This window comes from Lepisma saccharinum, chromosome 21, assembly GCF_977018435.1.
Source record: "Lepisma saccharinum chromosome 21, izLepSacc3.1, whole genome shotgun sequence".
NCBI lineage: Eukaryota > Metazoa > Arthropoda > Insecta > Zygentoma > Lepismatidae > Lepisma > Lepisma saccharinum.
In genome coordinates this window covers 18,647,769-18,654,080 of record NC_139249.1, presented here as the reverse complement: position 1 = coordinate 18,654,080, position 6,312 = coordinate 18,647,769, and positions in this window count along the sequence as shown.

Below are 6,312 nucleotides of genomic sequence, written 5' to 3'. Positions count from 1 at the left end.
GCCAAGGGGGAACCACATTGACGCCACCCACACGGTCGGCGGCCATCTTGATGTCCGCCATCTTGAATTCAACTTCAGAATTTTAAATGGGAAGGGGGTCGTGCGACATATCAAAATGGGCTAGAATTTCACGAGAAATGCAATGGTGAAGGTTTTTTGGACGTATCTTTAACCAGTAAAAAGTTATGACTAAATTCTTGTACCAATTTGCTCCTTTTCGAGGTGTTAGAAAAATGCCTTAAAATTTGTTTAGCGCTTCGGTAATGCATCGAGATCAAAGTGACGTCTATGGAGAGACGTTCGCATGCCATTGCATATTATTTTAATCGGATACATACATGAAGAGCTGTGCATTATGAATGGTTGTCGCGAACAATTTACAGTGTGACGCTTCCATTGATTTAAAAGTCCTTCACAGTGACAAGGCTAATTTTTATGTTCATAAGGAAGTTCATAAACAGAATATGTGACCCTTGTCATCTGATAACTAACTTTGGACAAAATCTGGTTCCTAACGTTCCCATAAGTGTTCTGGTGTTCTTCCCTATTGAAAAAAACTTTGTAAAAAGTACCTTCTTCCATAAGCAAGGATGAAAAAAACTGTTTATTTAACAAATCCAAGTAGCCCTAAGCATTTAAGGTTCCGTTGATGGAAAATTGACTAACCAATCGTGTTCCACACAGCACGCCACACCATTAACTTACCAACACTAACCATTCAGCTTTGATCTTTCGAAAATGGGTTATCAGATAAAAATCATCGAATATTCTGTTTATGAACTTCCTTATGAACATAAACATTAGCCTTGTCACTGTGAAGGACTTTTAATTCAATGGAAGCGTCACACTGTAAATTGTTCGCGACAACCATTCATAATTTACTGCTCTTCATGGATGTATCCGATTAAAATAATGTGCAATGGCATGCGAACGTCTCTCCATAGACGTCACTTTGATCTCGATGCATTACCGAAGCGCTAAACAAATTTTAAGGCATTTTTCTAACACCTCGAAAAGGAGCAAATTGGTACAAGAATTCAGTCATAACTTTTTACTGGTTAAAGACACTGCATTTCTCGTGAAATTCTAGCCCATTTTGATATGTCGCACGACCCCCTTCCCATTTAAAATTCTGAAGTTGAATTCAAGATGGCGGACATCAAGATGGCCGCCGACCGTGTGGGTGGCGTCAAGGTGGTTCCCCCTTGGCCAGATAACGATTTTTCATCGCCAATTTCAAATTCCATGCCGCAGTGGCCTTGAACTGAGGGTGTTAAGTGACTTATTGAGCCACCCTGTATATTCCATATTTGAAAAAAAAATAAAGTATAACATTATTGTCTGCACATAACACGTTCTCATTTCATAAATAATAAAACTACATCCCATATTATAGATACATATTGTACAACGTGTAAAAAGTTGTGGTGTAAATACAGAGAACATATTAAGTACTGCAGAAAATTTTCCCTTGAGTTCTTTGAAGATTTACAAAGGAATCGAATGGAACCAATCCCCTATCTGTCCTATAGGAGATAGACTGAGGGACCTGAAAGCACGGGCTTTCAACCATTGGAGCGGGGGCGAGGGGGCAAGGGAGGTAGAGGCAGAAATCTTCCCTTTTCCTTCGAAGACCCGTTTCTACGTGGAACTGCTAAGGCGGAAGAAGAGCGAGATAGGCCAGTTTTGTCCGCGGATCACACCGAGGGACGAGAAGCGCGTGAAAAAGAAAGTGTTGCATATGAACTGCGGCTTTAATAAGACAATAAATATTGTGATTTGAAAATAATTAGAGATGTGAGATTGATTAATCTATCTCTGCTAGACTGCTACTCCTCAGTGCACGTCACTGCATTTTCCCCACAATTGACGCATGCGCAGCATGCACCACATGCGTTCACGAGACGCCTCTGGTCCATACCCTACAGAATATACATATTTTGGTTACGTTATTCATCTATTTTAAACTCTGTTTATTGTGTCGGTTTGTTTGCCGATAGGTTCGATAAACACTTTAATGTTGCATGGTGTAAAGGGAAAATTAATGATTAGAAAGTTTTAATTAAAAAAATCAAAGAACCCGAAATGTACCGAATTCACTTGAATACTGGCATGACTGCATGGTGCCTGGAAAAATGATGAAGATGCTCGAACAATGTTGAAACAAGCAAGGTCTGGATAAGTGGCGCGAAATCTTTAAAATAATTGTAGTTGTAATAATACTATCCTCCTGTAATTTGGCTCTCAGGGGACATCGAGAAGATTTAACGAACGTACAAAGTATTTTGGGAATTTTCTAAACACAATAAACTTGTTAGAGAGGTAGGTATGACCCATTCATTAAAACTAATATATTTTCATATGTAATTATAAATATATAATATTTTTACCGTTTGCCGGTTCTCTTAATCTTTCCTACAAATTTTAACATTGATTCAAATTATATGTATGTATTTTCATATTTGTTTATACCTAATACAAATGTAGGCGAAAATTAATAGGAAGGAAAGAGGGGGGCGCAGAGCGTATTGCTACTGCTCTTTGTTCTGTTTTAAGCCAAGTCCTTTTAAAAAAGAAGCTTATATTAAAAGCAGGTGTTAACATTGAAATAAAATAAAATACTTTAGTTTAAATAAAAGCAAGTGGAAGTCGTTGGGATATTAAATGCATGAAATAAAATGTAAAGATTCAATTGTGTAACTTGGTTTCTATAAATTTTTTTTATGGTTACTTCGGTTATTGAATGTCATTTGGGGTTAATATTATTTATTCGTACTCTTTATGTTGTTTGAAACCCGCCAGGCAAAATGTCCAATAAACCTCATCAATTTAGCCCTTATGTTTTTTTTAGCAAAACCCACAATTCTTTACGGTTTAAATCTCTTTTTAAATATCTTTTTTTGTTACTAGTCTTCCACTGCCGTATTTAAGTCAATTTCTTTGCTTGGTTTTTAGACTAACTTCGGTTGTTTCCCTTACCCTCAGTTAAAGAGGAATATTTCTAAAAGTAAATAAAACTAAAGGTCATACAATTAGAAACTGGTCATATGTCCAAAAAACAGATTTCTTTAGTTCAGACACAATAATTATTCGAAAGGGTAAAAGAAAAATGAATTTGCGTTGTCGAATTTTACTGTAGTTGCAATTTTTTCTTGAAGCACTTCCTATTTACGTAAAGTTATCATGAGAATACGAAACAGAAGTCAAGCTCAATTGTTGCAAAAATAACCGTCAAAACTTTGTGCAGGCTGCTTTTACAAATTTCCGCTGTTGTAACTTCGTACACTTCACTTAAAATGGTTTCGTCAAAACTGAATGCACATTAATCACCTTTGATTAGATCGAATAGTCAGAAGCAATAATCATCATTTAGTCACAGAGTTCTACCAGAAACATTGTCTGTATCCTTCCGCTCCTACTATTGCTCCGAAAGAAAATAATCCCCATTAATTTCTATGTTGGTTGCATTTTGGCACCATGCTGCAATATGTGCGATGAGGGGGGAGGAGGAATTTTTATTTACCTTAGCTGATTCCAAGTCACTAGGTGGATCATATTTAATCCATTAGATGAAAATAAATTGGGGGGGGGGCAGATCAAGTAAAGTGTTCTGGAAAGTTAGAAGAGCGACTTTCAATAATTAGTAGTGGCGCAGTGGTAGCCTCGTCGCCTTGTAATCAAGGAGTCCCGGGTACATAGTGATTCGGATCCCACTTTGAACTGTACGTCCAGTCCCGATTAGCCTTTCTGTGCATAAAGTGAGCTTAATACAACAATTCAATCAATCAATCAATAATTAGTAGACACGTGCAAGATCCGCCCGTGGACTTGGCTTGGTTGATGGGTATATTGAGCCTCAGCTTCACACTCAGTAACTCTTCGGGGCTTCACCTCCTCGTCCCAAGGTTCGGGTGTTTAAAGAAAAGACGCTTATACGGGTTCCACATTTATCAGGGTTTCGAGTACAAAGGTCAGAAGTCACCGAACTCCGTCGCTTATATCTGATTCCTCGGTGCCTTGATGGATCTACACACTTTCATCTCTACACAAATACTACCTCACAATAAAATACAAATCAATAAAGTATCAATGAGAAACATATCCACTTACATGCACAAACTATCACCTTCATCCCCGATGATTAACAAATGTACATTGGAACTTTAAACGCCACACACACTGCACTCCATTTTTAAGCAGGGAGTATAGCTTCCTTCAGCTACCCTCTTTTCCCCGCAACTGCTACGCGATATGTTAACAAAGAAAGAAACAACGTGAAAAATGTTAAGAAAGAAAATATATACAGGTTTTGTTTTGCGCGGGCATAACTTTCTTTTGCGGCCACGTAGCTAAATTCCGAAAACACTGCCTTGCAGCTAATGAATCATGGATTATTATAATATAAGTCTAATTACTGCCCGCCAAGGGACACGGCAGATATTGAGTGGGAAAGGCAGTCTAATCTTTCGTCTTTTCCCTGTGTTAGCGTTTTTGTAAGATCGTAGCTGCCTGGCGTTTACACAATAACAGTAATTGTTGCTACCGATAACAACTTCCAACTCAGCTTGCTGGCAGAAAGAACAAACACTTGAAACTTATAACCTACACCATGATTACAGCGCCTTGAATAACGTAGTGTCGAAAACGACCCAAGAAACTAGTTCCCCAGACGGACGAAAACATAGATGGCAGTGCGATCAGTACGAGTGCTAATTTTCTTATGAAAGTAATGTGGCTTACTTTTTGGAATATATTGTGTACATTTGTTTGTCTTGAAATGCGGTACATGAATTGATGGAAACAGTTATATTTGTGGAGTGATTTGAAGTCACGAAACGGCATTAATTTGGAAAGAAAAGTAAAATAAAATTAATAAATAAATAGCATGCGTAACACAAGAAGAAACATCGCAAAGTGATTCCGGACGTCAGGTGTTGGATTGTGTACTAGAGTTTTATTTTTCTATGTTATTAGAATATAAATTGTATCCTGAGAGATATTTCATACCGAGGCGACAAACCACAAGTGTCGCTTGAAAGCGAGCAGTCCGTAATCAATGCAGCCTTTCGAACCGTAGGGACACAAGCTCTGACTGCACCGTTTCCTCAAGGAGATTTTACGCCAAAGCAACACGCGACAAACGATACGAGGATTTCACACCAAAGCGACACGGGTCCTTTGGTCCAAGGCAACTTTCACACCGAAGCGACACATGTTGCTTGGAAACGAGCCAATCAAGAGCAACATTTCACATCGTAGCGGCATGACGGGAAGCACAGGCCAGCGTTGGTTTGTTGAAATCCTCAAGCGATAAGTGTCGCGTGCCGCTTTTGTGCGCAATCTCCCTAAAACCAGACACTCATTGCATCGTGCATGCGCGAACAACAAACCACGGCAACATGTTGCAAGCTATTGAGGAAATGGGCCAGTTTGAGCGACGCACAAGCGACAAAGTTACACGCGTGGCTTATCGTGTCACCTAGATCTGTTTTGTAATGTGCTGTTTATCGTGTCCCCTATCTATTGTTCGCACAATTAGCAGCGAACGCTTGCTAATAGACTGAAGGCACCATGTCGCTTGTCACTTAGTTGGGAACTCCCCCTGTAGCGCGCAGTGGCGTAGCATGGACATTTCGGGTGGGAAAACCAAGACCGAAGGAAGGGTCAGCCCTTTCTTGCTTAATAATTTACTTATGGTATTAGTCGCCACAGGTATTATTTGCCTGAAGTCAGCTGGGTTTTCAATAAAACATCATCCATGCATATTTTAGCTAGAAAATTAGATGCCTCACTATGCCACAAATGTTTTGAACTCTGATGTTTTATACCTTTTTTATATCTTTCTGCATGACGCACGTCATTAAAAACCTACCTGAATCACAAGTGCCTCTGCACAACAGTAGACGTCATTGTTGTGGATGATCCAAGTACGGATTGATTTGGTTTATTTTACTTCGCTTTTCTACCACTTTTGGTTAATTGCGAATATGAGTATGAGTGATGATATTGATGAAGGGACACTGACAAAGAACACCCGTGCTCACGCCGGGATTCGAACCAGGGACCTCTGTCGTCTTGGCGGACTGTGCAAAGCACTCTGACACGGAGGTGGGTGGATGATCCAAATATCGTACACTCTACTGACGTAACAGTGCCGATTAATAATTCAGACCACTGTTTATTACATCTTGAGAATGCTGATAAACATTTTAAAATAATTTTGTCCGGATACAATTCGATGTTAAGAGTTTTCAAATGAATGCTAAACATTTCCATTGACACAATATTAAGCAGTTAGATAATATCGAAAAA